We start from the raw sequence: 14,936 nt of genomic DNA, 5'->3' as shown, positions 1-14,936 counted from the left end.
AAAGCAGTTGGAAAACCACCCACTTGAGAGACTTGGGAGACTGTGGCTTTGCACTCCCCAGGATAAAGCAGTGGGCAAGCCAACCACTGGAAAGACTTGAGAGACTGTGGCTTTGAACTCCCCAGGATAAAGCAGTCGGCAAACCATCCACTTGGGAGACTTGAGAGACTGTGGCTTTGCACTCCCCAGGATAAAGCAGTGGGCAAACCACCCACTGGAAAGACTTGAGAGACTGTGGCTTTGCACTCCCCAGGATAAAGCAGTGGGCAAACCACCCACTTGAGAGACTTGAGAGACTGTGGCTTTGCATTCCCCAGGATAAAGCAGGGGTGCAGACCACCCACTGGAGAGACTTGAGAGACTGTGGCTTTGCACTCCCCAGGATACAGCAATGGGCATGGAGCCTCCTCGTGCAGCAGTGGCGTCGTGTGTCCATCCGGCTGAGGTGCCCCCTTTCCCTTCCCCCTGAGGTGCCTGTTTAATTTCGATCTGCTGCCCCAGCAGTGTTCTCTCCGTTTCGAATCAGGTCTCTTGTGTGGGCTTCGCCCATGCATTTTGGGTCCACTGGTCCACGGACAATGATTGGTACACTATCCAGACTTGTGTAGTTGGTGTACACATTTGTATATACTGAATTTTGAACTTTCACTATCAATTTTTTCATGATTACAATTGTTAGAATAATTTCCTTTTGTCCTTGCGTTCTTCCAGGGGGTGGGGGGGTGTATATGTAATGTTGCTGCCTGTATTTGTGTGTATGTTGTTGTGGGTGAGGGAGGGGGTGGGGGTATTGCGTGTTGCGTGTGTGTGTCACTCTCTTTTCCCTGCCCCCTCCCCTGTGCTGTAGGTGCAGTACTCACCATGGTCGTCGACGGCGTCTCTCTTGCTCCTGATAGAGCAGGAGGAAAAGCAGCATTGGTAACACCTGTAGTTCGGGCTCCATGGCGTCCTGGTTCGTCGTTGGGTGTCGAGAGGTGAGTGTTTTCCCTTCTGTGTACTGTTTCTGCCGTGCTTTTGAGAGCTTTGTTTCTGCCCCGGAAAAGGTGGCGGATAGGCCTGTTGTGATAGGGTGGGTGGTACTTTGGCCTCCGCCTGTCTGTTGGTGGTTACCGCCGCGGTGTTTGTTTCTACCGCCGTGGCGGTCGGAGTGTTAAAGTGGCTGTCTATGTTGGCAGATTCTGCCATGGTCGTCTGCCACTGCATCCTACGCACACGCCTCCACAAAGCAGGGATCCGGGACAAAGCTCTGGAGTGGACCACCTCCTTCCTCTCCTGCAGAACACAGAGCGTCCGCCTCCCCCATTTCCACTCCGAAGCCTCCAAGATCATCTGCGGCGTTCCCCAAGGCTCGTCCCTCAGCCCTACACTTTTCAACTTCTACATGGCCCTGCTCGCCCGCGTCACCCGGCTGCACAACCTCAACATCATCTCCTACGCCGACGACACCCAACTGATCCTCTCCCTCACCAAGGACCCCCTCACCACCAAATCTAAACTCCGCGAAGGAATGAAGGCCGTCGCCGAATGGATGAGGAACCGCAAACTGAAGCTGAACTCAGATAAGACGGAGGTCCTCATCTTCGGCGCCAACCCCTCAACCTGGGACAACTCCTGGTGGCCGACCGCTCTGGGAGCAGCCCCAACACCCACCGACCACGCACGTAACCTGAGCATCATCCTCGACTCAACACTCTCCACGACCAAGCAAGTCAGCGCCGTCTCCTCAACCTGCTTCAACACCTTCTGCATGCTCTGCAAGATCTACAGATGGATCCCCACAGATACAAGAAGAACAGTCACCCAAGCCCTCGTCAGCAGCAAACTTGACTAGGGAAACACCCTCTACACAGGAGCCCCGGCCAAACTCCTCAAACAATTGCAACGCATACAAAACGCCTTTGCACGCCTGATCCTCGATGCCCACAGCCACATCACTCCCCTTCTGAGAGACCTACACTGGCTCCCCGTCAACAAAAGGATAACCTTCAAGCTCCTCACCCACGCACACAAGGCGCTCCACAACACCGGTTCAGCCCACCTCAACAGACGACTCACCTTCTACACCCTGTCCTGTCAACTCCACTCAGCTGACCTAGCCCTCGCCACCATCCCGCGCATCTGAAGAGCGGCTACCGGAGGCAGATCCTTCTCCCACCTCGCCGCCAAGACCTGGAACACCCTTCCCTTGCCCCTACGACAGACCGAAGACCTGCTGACTTTCAGGAAGCGGCTCAAAACCTGGCTATTGGAGCAGTAGCAGCCCCCTCCCCCCCTCAGCACCTTGAGACTCTCACGGATGGTAGTGTGCTCTACAAATACACTGATTGATTGATTCAATTTTTTCCTGCCTGCCTGTTGGTGGCATTACCGCCACTTTAACACCGACCGCCAGGGTTGTAATGAGGGCCTAAGTCATTAGTTAGGTCAAACTTTATTCAATCAACTCAGAATTAGTTCATTAATGAACACCAATAACATAATCTAATCAGAAATTTAGGAAACATATACTCCAATGCGCCAACATAAGCCAAATAAAATGAATACAGAATGCATTAATAGAAGAGTTCAGCAAGTAGTTCGTCAGTAATTTGTCACAGTCAAACGTCACCCCTAGAAAGCCTACCTAACAAAGATTAGCATTGGCATGTGGGGCTTCATACAAAATCAATTTAGAAAAACATGTATTTGGAAAAAACATCTTACTATGAGAAAATCTATAAACAGTGCAGTTGGTACCTAGAAGAAAATCAGTCACATTGTCATAGCTACCGATCCACAGAATGGATCAGCAACAAAGTCAGTCTTTGTTTTCAGGTCATCAATAGATCAGCAACGCATCAGACTCTCAGAGTATGAGCCCAATGATAGAATCTCGAACCGCGTCTCCTGACATCATCAACGTCTCACTCCTATTCCCCCGCATCTAAAGTTTTAGCCCCTTGTCATGACCTTTTATTAGGTCTTCCAGTCCATCCCCCTAATTCACAATTGGCCAGTCATTCAGCAGATATTACTCTAATTTATAATATTAATTTACCAAATCTATACATTTTAATATTAGTCCGTTCACATCACACAGATTGGTCCACTATACGATGTCCTCATCATCCGGCTCTTCAGGTATCGAAAATGTTGCATGTTCCTCTTCAGTCAGTGCTCTCATTGTTCAAGTCCAGTGAAAGTACATTTAGCCTACTTTACACATAACCTTGTATCAATTTGACTTCATTATCTGTCTGTCCATACATTGTAGGAAAATTCTAGCTAAGCAACTTTAACATCGGGTGGTTCAGGGTCAGGTTATGCATCAACTTCTCTGCAGCGCGTTAGTATTTCAGCCCCTCTTGTGAGGCCTGGAAAGGCTAGGTCTTAACCTCAGCTAAGTTAACTTCTACAAATTAATACAAAACATGGGTTATACATTTTATTATGACATATTACTACATTATTCTTTCACATTTTCATTACTTCACACATCTTTTAGTTATTTTAGCATAACTTCGCATAAATGGCTGCCACTCCCCATGATCACAATTTTTAAACGTACACTTCATTTTCTCTACTATTAATTTCTTTATGAACTTTCATTAATCAAACACAAAAACATTGACTAATAATTTCTAATTAGCATATTTGCATCAGCACTCTTGATGTTGTGTCTGGCTCTTCATTTATCGTCTCCAGTACATCTGAAACGTTTTCATTTGTCTGTAATTCAAACCACTTGTCTCCTTCCACAGTTTTCTTTGACAGTGTCTTTTACAAAGATGGACTTATAGCTATTCTTGCTTCAAAAGGGTTTTCACTTTGACTTGACTGCATCATTTGTCAAATCAGGAGGGGTCAAATCTGTATGACTTTGATCCAACTGAACTCCCTCATCAGCTGCTTCTTCAAGAAACGTAATGTGTTTAAAATGATCTTCCCACTTGTCTGCTTCTGGGAGAGTTCTCCTCTGACTTAACACTCCTGCTTCATTTGCTGATGCTCAAGCAATTTCAGGAACCTCTAGTTCATCTCTCAGTGGTGTGCCTAGATCTTTACCAGTTTGCACTGTCTCTATTTCTGTTTTCACAGTTTCTCTTCTTGCTTCCTGAGACTGTTAAATAGTTGTTGGTACTCTCAACAACTCACTTTTATCTTCTAATAGATAGGGCTCTTTCCTCGTGTGGCTGGCATGAATCCAGTTTGGGATCCCAGTGTACTTCACAGCAGTCGTAGTCACAAGTAAAACTTGATACAGACCCTTCTACTTAGGTTCCAGACAAGTTTTTCTCACGTGCTTCTTGACCAGCACCCACCTGATGAGAGAAAGAGTGAACCACATCAGCTAGATTCTTGCTGTAATCCAGCACCATATCATCTGTTATATTGACAAGAGCATTTGCAAGAACAGCAGGCAAACTTATTGCCCTAGACATGAGGATTTCATGGGGAGACAGTCCTGTCTTCCTATTAGGTGTGTTTCTCATGCTCATGAAAAACAAAAGCAACACGTCTGGTCATTTCAGATTCAAAAGGCATACATCTTTGCAAGACGTGCTTTAGTTGGCCATTAATTTGGTCTACCAATCCAGATGCTTCAGGTCTATAGCTACAGAGCAACTTCTGCTCAATGTTTAAGGCTGAACATAGTAATTTTATCACTTTGTTGTGGAAGTGGCTTCCTCTATTTGATTCTAAAAAGGTTGGAAATCCGAACCTTGGTATCAATTCTCTAAGCAAGAGCTTTGCTACTGTGAGACTATCATTTCTACATGTAGGGTAAGCTTCAATCCAGTGACTAAAAATACAAACACTCGCCAACATGTATCTCAAACCACCAAACACTGGCATCTTAATGAAATCCATTTGCATTCTGTTAAGAGGTCCTCCTGCTCTTCCAATGTGACTCAAATTGACAACTGTTCTTTTTCCCACACTATTTTGACAGGTCATACATTTCTGACAAATTGCTTCAGCAACCAGTCTAAACTTCGGATTGAACCAACATTTTTTAAAGGTTTGAATCATTGCATCTCTGCCGATATGTGCTTGACCGTTATGATAATGTCTTGCAAATTTGCATCAGTAGACAGTTTGGCAAAACTACCTGTCCTTCAATTGTGACCCAAATATTATCTGTATCTCTTTGAACACATTTTAATTTGATCCAATCTCTCTTCTCTTCATCAGACAACTTTTCTTTGAGTGATTTAATCTCATCCCACATATCAATTGTGGTTAACAAGCAATTTGCATTTGTTTCATTATTTTCACATTTCTGATATTCTTCATGAATTGCAATACAGTTCAATGCATAGTATTTAGCAACCTGATCTGCATAAGCATCTCCCCTTGAAAACAAAATCATTTGATTTCTGATGTGTACTGCATTTGACCATGTCAATCTTCTCAGGTAATTGTAGAGCTTGTAACAAATCATGAATCCTATCACCATTTCTAATTGGTGAACCAGAAGAGGTCAGGCAATCTCTTTATGACTACAACTGGCCAAGTCATGGACAATTCCAAATCCATACTGGCTATCCGTAAAAAATGTAACCTTACATCTCTTTGTGTGACTGGAAGATTCATCTGCAAAATGGCTGTAACCCTCTCTATGGAAATTTTTCCTGGCATCCTTTTCTATTTGGTGCTCCAAATATTTCACTTCTTTCTGAAAGTACTATAATTTTGTTGGGGACATTTTATGTCCATTCTCTCCCAAATGACTCAACAAAGCAATTGTATAGTGCCTGCATGCTTCTTTTGTCATTGAAGATCATCAATATACTGAACTAATGCAGATTAGAAAGGCATTTCCAATGGTTTCAAGTTCTTTTTCAACACCTGAATAAATATTGATGGTGAATCTGAAACACCTTGTGGAATTCTGCACCAACTGTAGACCGTATTACAGAATTTAAAACAGAAAAGAAACTGACTATCCTCATGAAGAGGCACAGAGAAAAATGCTTGTGAAAGATCCACCACTGTGAACCATTCTGCATCACATGGAATCTGAAAAAAATCACTGCTAGATTCGGTACCACTGGAAAACATTTTACCACTATATCATTAATTTTCCTCAAATCTTGAACAATTCTAACTTTGCCACTTGGTGTTCACAAACCCATAATAGGCGAATTACGTGGGCTTCTCAACACCTCTTTTAGAACTCACTGCTTCACAAAATCTTCAATGACAGGAATTAATCCTTCAGTTGCATCTGGTGCCATGTGATATTGCCGTATCTGGGAAGAAACTACATTAGGTTTGACTGTGAACTTAACTAGTTCAGCTCCTTCAGACCAATATCCTTTCCAGAAAAATCCCAAACTTTTAAATCAACTGTATCCTGTAAATCAGTCAGCAGGCCTTTTACTGTGAAAGCAGGATAGAAACTAATCAGTAGAAACTCTTGATTTACTGAATTTACATTCAGTTTGCATAGATAAATCATCTTCCTCATCATTATTCATGTGAATAGCAATTCCATCATTTTGAACAGGTAATCGAACATTTTGTTTTGCACAATAGATCTCTTCAAAACAAGGAAACTGGACTCAAGTCACAAACTTCAAATTTGTGTAGTCCTTCAAAGTTTCCAATTTTAACAGGGACTGGTTCAGTAATCGCGTTTGTCAGAAACTCAATTGCAACTCCTCTGAATTGTTTTCCCAGACAGTGGCACATTATGAAATTCTGCTGTTCTCACTGTAGATCGTGTTGCTCCTTATCAACTAGGAATGAGACATCATGACCCATTACCTTTCCATTTACAGAAGAACCCTTTTGATCCACTTCTAATAAAGCTGCTAACATGCATTCTTCTTCATCTGAACTTTCACTCTCACCCATAATTCCATCATTCATCACTTCATCATTCAATTCATCCTCACTGTGAAGTGTGAACGGTTGGACTGTATGATTACTGTGATTTTACTTTTGACCTGTGTTCCGCTGAAGAAGCATCATCTGCTGCTGCACCATTGGAGCTTGAAGTATTTGCATTGGTTGCTTTGGTACCATTTGTACCTGAGGCTGAATTAACTGTGACTGTGGAACCTGAAAACATGGCATTTGTATATGCTGCATTGGTTGAGAACTTTGCATTTGCTGAGGAATCTGCATCTGAATATTTTGGACATTTAAATTATGACCCCTCAGTCTCTGACCTCTCAAATTTGGAAACTGATTGTTTTCATTCATCTGCGTAACCATGCCTTCTTGTACCAACATTGGACACTCACACATCCAATGCCTTAAAAAACGCAACTGTGACAAGGTAACATCCTTTTCATTGTCTGCATATCACTTGAATTGACCATCACATTCGAATCAACGTGATTACCACCTCCATTTCCACCACGACCTTTACCTCCTGCTTGATTCTGAAACAACGTTTCCCTGTTGCTGAGGATAGATTCCCTGCATCCCTGATTGTGTTGCTTTAAACTGCATCACCATCACCTTTTCCTTCAATTTCTTCTGCTTCATTTCAATCTCATTACTACAGTAATTTGCAAACTGTAACACTTCATCAACCGGGTTTGCTTGTCACCAAATCAAATAACTCTTAAGCATCTGCCTAATTTCAGGTCTCAAACCTTCAGCAAATCTAAACACAAAATGAATCATGTCTTTTGGCTCAATTGTTTCTGTACCACTGTAATGTTTAAATGCCTGCAGCAGTCTCTCATAGTATGCATGTATTGACTGTTTCACTTCCTGTGCTGTCCTATCAATTCACAGCCAATCAATACTTTTGGGTGATATTCTCGTTTTGAAAAATTCGATCAATTTGTATCAGTACTTTAATCACATCAGGTGATGGTGCACCTGTAACTGGATCTCATGAAAGTTCTCTTGTTGGCCAGTCTACACTCCTCTTGCATTCAACCCATAAATCAGCTGGAACCACTATTTCTAGCAGGGTATTCAAGTTTTCCCACAGGCATTTTGCAAGCTTCACAAACCTATCTGTTTGCTGGTACCATTTCCCTGTTTTTTCTCTCTCAATCTCGAGTAGCCATCTGTAAATTACAAAACATCACTTCTGCTCCAAGGGACATGTACAAAATTCCCTCCTGGAATTTATCTCATTGGGAATACTTTTACTGTATTATCAGTCTGCAGTACATTAGTATTGAAATTCGCTAACTCATTTTTCTTCTGATCTCTTTTCTTTACCCATCTGCCTTCCCATTTATCTAATGCTTCCCATAATTGGATATTCTGAAATAACTCTTTAACATTGGTGTGTAGCCATTTTAGTTATAGCTGCATACATGTTATTTTAGCAAACTAGGCTTGCCACTGTGCACTTTAACCTAGACATATTTTATTCAGCTTTCTTTTAACAATAGCCACATTTGGGTCTTGTTTTATTTTCTCCATCTAGCTGTTCTTTGCCTAGGCCAGCACTGCGTTCTTAAACAAGACATTTCTTTCTCTCTGTGATTTTCTCAAGGCTGCAGTAAGATAGGTTGCTTACAAACGTGGTATGCTTTGTCTCTAATGTTCACAGAAACATAAACACTCTTAGGTGGGGATCCTTTCTTGGAACATCAGCTGTTTTATTATAAAAACACTACTTTGGCCCATGTACGTTAGAGGGGGATTCCAACCGGATGACCACAACTGTATGCTGATTGCTGTGTGCTTCACTGCAGCTGCTTATGTAGACTACAGGCCTCTAGCTCAGGTATGAGGGATGATGTCTTCCCAGGGGAACCTGAAGGGCATAATTAGAGCTTAACAAACTGTGCTCTAACATAGCCTATGTAGGAGCTATTCTTAATGGTTTTAGTGAGAATATGGTAGCGTTATTGGTAAGTTTCACTCTCCTGGTTACAATTTGAATCCTGTCATGATTCATCATCCTAGTTATTGCAAAACACGCTTTATTATCTAAGATGCAGTTACTTCAATAAAATCTTATTGAACTATATTCTGCCTCTGATTGTCCTTGCACAAGTGAGACTAATGTACCCGAGAGAAACGGATGATGTCTGAGTGACAACGATTTCCATCATGAGTCAATTGTGTCATGCACTCAGTTGCCCAATCATCCCTGCTCTTGGGTGGAGATGAGGCACTGCTAGTTAGCCGTAGCAAAACCCAGATTTGTCTGACAGGTAGTGAGTTCAGACTCAGTCTCCCACAGTGCAAGTGATTCTGCGTCCAAATCCTGTAGTCTCATTAGGATAATGAGTGCCTACGTGACATTCCGCACCCAACGTTTGGTCAGGCACTAATATTCGGGTCCTCCTGAGTATCTCTGTCTCACTAAATGCAAAGACACCTCAATACTATAGTCAGAGACGTCTGTGGTATTGAGGATTTTCCTCCTCAGCTAAGTAGGGAGTACCTAACTAACACTGTAGGTTGTTCAAGCTTGAACTCTAAAAGGATAATCCCCATATGTGGTACTTATCTCGGAAAAAAATTCACCATTCATCTGCCACCCAAATCCAGTAGTCTCCTTAGGATAATGAGAGCCTACGCGGCAATATGAATCTTCATTCCTGGTACTCTCATGTTCTAAAAACCTTTTGAATCAAATTCCAATCTGTAATTTATTCTCAACTGGTTTGTATTCCCAAAATCTGTGTCATATTTCTCTGCAAGTTCTGATAATTTCCGGTGTACCAGTCCTGCTCTGTGTAACTCATCCTCATTATATGAATCTATTCTATTTACATAAATTGTTCCCTCAATTATTTCCTTTATTTCTAATTGAAGCATTGCAAGGTTCAATTAATTTTCCCTCTCAGTATTTGCATTCATCTTCGTTCCACTCATCTTTTCTAGCCAGTCTGTTAACTGCTGAGCTATCAAACCTTATAATTAAACATTAATATTATTTACATTGGGGACGTTATTATTTACATTTGGTATGCTCTGTGTAGTAATACATGGAATCTGGAATGTGTGAAGTTGAAGAACAACTCAAATCAGTTAGTGGACCTGTCTTCTCAAAATGTTGGTTCATTGGAGACATGACCCATGTGAACATTTAATCTCTCCATTTTTGCATTTGAATTGAAAACATTCTGTACATTATTCTCATTATTTCCCTGGATAAACAATGGTACAACACACCCAACAGTAACAGGTACTCTCAATGCTTCTGGACTTGTCTGAACATTCTGATTTCTTGAGTATATCACTGATGAATTCTGACCTGTCAAAATTGTGGAACTCGTCTGTGAACTTACAACAGACACTAAACTAGGTGTAGACTCCATCTGGACCATCACTGGTTTCTGGTGAGGCTGTGATATCTGTGATGATTGTACAATAGGCCCTGTTATACTTGGTGTGGAACTTACAACAGGAACAGTAGGATAGACTACAGGTGGAACAGTCTGAATCATAGGTGTCTGAGTAACCGTAGTAGCAGGAACATCAGTTGCGACCTGTACTTGACTGTGTGTTACTACAACTGGAACTGGAGCACTTGGATCAGTACTAGTAGTTGGACTTATCTCTTGTGCTACATATGGTGAAGTACGACTTCTCAGTAATTGCATTATAAATTCCTCATTATCTGATTCCTCATCATAAGTCAGTGATTTTCTAGCCTCAACTGACTTCAACTCATCTTCTTCAGAAGAGTCTTTCTTTTTCTTTTTAGTCTTTTGTTTGACAGCGCACTCTTTCTCTTGTGTAATTGCAGGAAACATTTTAATCCCCTGTAAAGTCTCAGTTCTCCAAGGGTTTAGCTCATTGTCCCATCTAGCTTCTGCTAATGTCTTCTCCACTTTTATCAATCTTCTCTCAAATGTTTATTTCTCTTGTTGTCTGGCCACTAATTCCCAAGTAGCTAAAGCTTCAAATCAGCTGGTCTCAGAAGAGGTTTTAAATTGTACAGCACTTGTTAGAAATGGGGTCTTTGGTTGGCAGTCACGTTACCCCTGGTCCAAGCAAGGGCCCTCACTCTAGTCAGAGTAAAGGAGAATCACCTTCAGTTAACCCCTGCTCACCCCCTTGGTAGCTTGGCACGAGCAGGCTGGCTTAACTTCAGAAGCAATGTGTAAAGTAAACACACACAGTAATACAGTGAAAACCCTACAAAATGGACACCACACCAGTTTAGAAAAATAGGTAATAATTACCTAAATCAAACAAGAGCAGAATGACAAAAATCCAACATACACAAGTCAAGATCTGAATTTTAGGAACAATAAGAGTCTTAGGCCCTCATTACAACCCTGGCGGTCGGTGATAAAGTGGCGGTAATACTGCCAACAAGCCGACGGTAATAACTTTGAAATTATGACCACAGCCGAAACCACTCAGACAGACAGCCACTTTAACACACCGACCGCCAGGGCAAAATCACCAGGCACCACAGCCGTAACCGCCTACAGCCAGGCGGAAGACAATGTTCCACCCACTGTATAATGACACACCAAGCGCCCACCTTTTCCGGGGCGGTACCAACGACATCAAAAGCCTGGCGGAAACCCTGCACGGAAGGAAAATTACTCACCTCTGGAGACTCAAAGAAGAACCACGCCACCATGTAGCCCAAGTTGCATGTGTTCCCCATGCTCTTCTACATTCTGCTAAACTATGAACACCAACGCCGGCGAAGATGACCACGGTGAGTACTGCTGCCTAGCACACAGAGGAAGAGGGAGGAAAAAGAGAGTGACACACACATGCAAAATGCAACACCTCCACCCCCAACACCATACAGACAGTTCTGGAGGTGGCATTGTGCCCTGTGATCTTCATCCTGGAGAGGATGGGGTGAGTGGGTGACTTCTCCACTGTGATGCAGATCATGGGGAGTGCAAGGTCAGAGTCTCTCATCTGGGTGTCATATCCACAGGATTTGCAGGGGCCAGGCCGCAAAACAGTCCATGGATGTAGGACTACACACTGTCCGCTGGCTATTATGGCTGCTCAGTGGTGGCAGTGGTGGTGCTGCTGGTGGAGCTGGAAGTGGTGGGTGGAAGCTCCAGCCCATCCCCTGAAGCCTCAGACGGCTGCCCACTGGGTCTGCTGCTGCTGGTGGCGGTGCTGGTGGTAGTGCTGGCAGTGGTGGGGGAGGCTCCAGTCCATCCCCTGCAGCCTCGGACGCCTGCCCACTGGGGCTGCTGCTGCTGGTGGCAGTGATGATGGTGGTGCTGACAGTGGTGGGTGGGAGGCTCCAGCCCATCCCCTGCAGCCTCGGACGGCTGCCCATTGGGGCTGCTGCTGCTGGTGGCGGTTCAGGTGGCGGTGCTGGCAGTGGGGGGGGGAGGCTCCAGCCAATCACCTACAGCCTCGGAAGGCTGCACCACCATGGTTGGTGGTTGGGACTCCGACTGAGTCCCAGCACCAGGCCCCTTGTCTCTACTGCCTGCTGGTGCAGGCCCCTTGCCCTTCCTTCCTGCAGCTGGAGCTGGCTCCTTGCCCTTCCTTCCAGCAGCTGGGGGGGCCTCCTTGGCCTTCCGTCCTGCAGCTGGGACTGACTCCTTGCCCTTCCTTCCTGCAGCTGAGGCTGCCTCCTTGCCCTTTCTTCCAGCAGCTGGGGATGTCTCCTTGCCCTTCCTTCCTGCAGCTGGGGCTGACTCCTTGCCCTTTCTTAACGCACTTGAGCAGGCACCCATCCATCTGGCTGACTGGTGGCTGGGATCCTTTCCCACCTGGAGTGGCTGGTGACACTACTGTGCCTGTAGACTAGGTGGCTGAGGATCTTGGCTGGGTTTTGACCACCCTGGCTTGACGTGAGGGTCGGGGGAGCCAGGGAAGAGATCAATGTAGGCGAGGAAAAGCTTCTTAGGGATATTGGGGTGGGAAGAGGGAGATGGTTTGGGAGTGGAGGAAGAGGGAGTGGTGGTAGGAGGTGTCATCCTTCTGTGGTTGGGTGCAGGTGCATGGGCTGGATGCTGTTGAGGGGTGGATGGCTGTTGGGTGTCTGAGTACTTGAGTTTGTGTACTTTGGGAGGAGGGGGCACAGACACAGTGGGAGAGGACACATGGGACGTGTGCATGGATATGGAGGTGGTGACTGCCAGTGAGGGGTGTGTACTGAAAGGAGTGCTGGTGATGGTGGTAATGGATGAGGATGTAGTGCATGCACATTTGAGTGTAGACGTACCTGTGAGGGAGGTGGACAACAAGGAGGAGGGGGACACAGTGGAGGCAGTGGATGTTGGTATGTCTGATTCTGGATGGTGTTTGTGTGAGTGCCTGTGGGAAGAAGTGTGGAACTTGTGTTTGCCATGTCCACTCTTGTGTGTTGTCCTGGGTGCTTGCTGGTCTGACTATGTGCTTGGGATAGGTTGGGGTTGAGGGGAATGGGACTGGGAAGAGGAAGTTGGAAGGGGGAGGGTGGGAACAGGGACAATGGCTGCCATCAGAGAGGAGGCCAGAGCCTGGATTGATCTCTGTTGGGTCGCCAAGCCAGTGTGAATGCCCTCCAGAAATGTATTGGTCTGTTGAATTTGGACTGCCAGCCCCTGGATGGCATTCACAATGGTTGACTGCCCAACCGAAATGGATCGCAGGAGGTCAATAGCCTCCTCAGTCAGAGCAGCAGGGCTTACTGGGGCAGGGCCTGAGGGGCAGCCGGGAGGGCGGTGCTGGTACGGGGTTGGTGGCTGTACTTGTAGCTGGGGAGGACACAGAGGTTTCCACCACCACCAGGAAGCTTCCATCGGAGGAGGCATCCATGTCCGAACTTTCCCCTCCAGGCTCCGCTGTGGTGCTCCCCTCACCCTCGTCCCACTGGTGCCCTTACCATTGGTGGATTTGGTCTTCTGGGTACTGTGGGATGCAGCTCCCTCCCTTCCCAGTGCCTCTGCTCCTCCGCCATGATGATGCTAATGCACATAAGAACAGGGTGACAAAACAAAATGGGGGAGTGAGACAAAGGATACACTTTGTCAATGGCGGCACCAACATCACCATTGGCGTACACAACACACTCACACACAGGGAACAGCCCTAAGCATTAGGCAATGCACTCCAAGTCACAATGCTAGTCACCAGCCCATGGATAGGGAAATCCAATGCAAATTGCAGCATACCTGAGACCCACAGACCCCAGCCCAGTAGTGGATGCCTACTAGCTTGGTTGGAGGACTTTCACATCAGAATCCTGCCCCACATGGGGCCTACTCTGCAATGCCAGGCCTGGCCTAGAGGCACACTCAGGGCCCCCACCCCCCACCCGGATACCACCTCACCAGGTGCAAGTTGAAAATTAGGGCACTGTACTGCCACCCTGTGGCTGCTTTGATACCCCCAAGCACCCAGCTAGCTCCGGATAGGCCGCCGCCAGTATGCAGGCGATCAGGGGAGTCATGGTTCGGCGGGCACCCCTTCCTCATTGGGAGGCCATCCCTAGATGGGCCTCCCCCATCTTTCATTCCCAGCGTCTCAGGTCGTACCACTGTTTCCGACAGTGGGTGACCGCATGCTGTAGACCCCCAGGGTCCGCACATCCTTGGCGATGGCACGCCATATACTCTTCTTTTGATGGGTGCTGACCTGCAGGGAAATATACACAGGGAAAGGTATTAGTCTGACCGTCCTGCCTGATAGCACAGACATGCCCCACCATACATGCTGTACGCTGCCCAGGGCCCATCCACCAACCCCCCCACATGAGGCCTTCACACACAGCACTACATGCATTCACGCCCCATGCATCGTACTCACGGTGCACTCACCTGTTGGTCTGGAGGTCCAATACAGCAGCCGATACTGGGGTAGGACCCCATCCACCAGTCGCTCCAACTCTGCTGAGGTGAAGGCAGGGGCCCTTTCCCCAGTAACACGAGCCATGGTCAGTTCCAGAAACAGGTCACAGCAGCATTTGCAGTGTAAGTCCTCTCCTGTTGAAGGTTAGGTATCAAGTGAGTGAACAGAAAGAAATCGGCGGTCACGTCCGCGGCGGTGTGTACCGTCACCACTGGCGTACATCACCATTGGCCACTGTACCCCCATAG

This window comes from Pleurodeles waltl, chromosome 9, assembly GCF_031143425.1.
Source record: "Pleurodeles waltl isolate 20211129_DDA chromosome 9, aPleWal1.hap1.20221129, whole genome shotgun sequence".
In the NCBI taxonomy this organism is placed as follows: Eukaryota; Metazoa; Chordata; class Amphibia; order Caudata; family Salamandridae; genus Pleurodeles; species Pleurodeles waltl.
Note: the sequence above shows the minus strand (reverse complement) of the source record.